The sequence below is a fragment of the Alligator sinensis genome, unplaced genomic scaffold (genome assembly GCF_000455745.1).
Source record: "Alligator sinensis unplaced genomic scaffold, ASM45574v1 scaffold397_1, whole genome shotgun sequence".
NCBI classification, from domain to species: Eukaryota; Metazoa; Chordata; order Crocodylia; family Alligatoridae; genus Alligator; species Alligator sinensis.
Genome location: NW_005842610.1, coordinates 897046 through 898414, shown reverse-complemented (window position 1 = coordinate 898414; position 1369 = coordinate 897046).

The following is a 1369-nucleotide window of genomic DNA, read 5'->3' as shown; positions in this document are numbered from 1 at the left end:
CACCAGTTGGATGGTGTTATTAAAAACTCAGTGTCTGCCACCTCTGGTGCATCAGTTCATTTAAGGGTTTGTGATACTTTCTATTCTGCTTGCCACAAGAGCAGCCAACACAGTTTCTGATAAAATGGAAATTTCATCTCAAAATTCCTTAATTTTTTGGCTGCTACTGGATCCTTAATATAAAAAAGCCAAGGAAGTCTCTGACCTCAGTCAAACAATGATCTCAAGAAACTGATATATTTCTAAAGGGAAACAGTGAGGGTTTGAAAATCTTCTTTAACCTCCTTGTGTTAACTCACCCCTTCTTACTGAAAGGCACACATGGCAGCATGGGACATGGAGGAAGAGAGGGGTATATAATAACATTTCAGGGTTCCTGTAAATTGATGGGTATATGAATATCCCCTATTGTATTTTTAGAAGTAGGAACTTATTTTCTAGTGACTGGCATACGCTGGGGAAAACAGCTTCAATTACACTCTGCAGCATGTTGTCAATGTCAGTTCTTCAGCCCCTGGGCTCTCTCATTGGAAATTATCATATCCTGCCTCAGGAGAGTTAAACACCTATGCCATGAGTTGGAGGGCCTAATTACCAGCAATCTCTCTGTCTTCTATGTGAGATAAATCATGCTTGTGTAATCAAATTAATGTTTTCACATACTGCCAAGACCTCATACTGCATTTCTCCAGCCACCTAGATTTCACAGATGCTTCAGCCTTCACCCTAGACCAGAGGTGGGCAAAATGGTGGATCTGGTCAGTGGTCAGACTCCATTTCCCAGCAGTTCCTGCCCATGTGGCTGGGGCCAGCTTCCATGGAGACTCCAGAGCAGCTGCACTGTGATGGCATGGGCCAGGGTTTCCATGGAGACCAGCCCCAGCAGCACTGGCAGGGGTGGAGCTGCTCCAGAGCCTGGCTGGGATCTTGTGGCAGTGACAGGATGGTCCAGAGCTAGGGCAGAGCTGTGATTTGCAGCCTGCACTCCCTGGGCAGGGATATACAAGTGGCAGATCATGGCTCAGCCCTGACTTCTTGCAGTGGTGACAGCCTGGTCTGGAGCCGGGACAGAGCTGAGATCCACTGCCTGCACATCCCTGCCTGGGGCATGCAGACTGCAGATCACGGCTCTGCCCTGGTGGACCATGATGTCACTACTGCAAGATCCCAGCTGGGCTCCAAAGCAGCTCCACACCGTGCTGTGTTCCCTGCTAGCAGGGGTGGTGCAAGGGGGAGCTGGGTGGAGGCTATAACCACCCCAAAATTCCCCATAGCTCCCCATAGCCACCCCTCCCAGTGGCACTGCTGCCACTGCCACTGCCTACCTTGCACAGGCAGCTGCAGCTGCAGCCGAGGCCGCCCCACCACC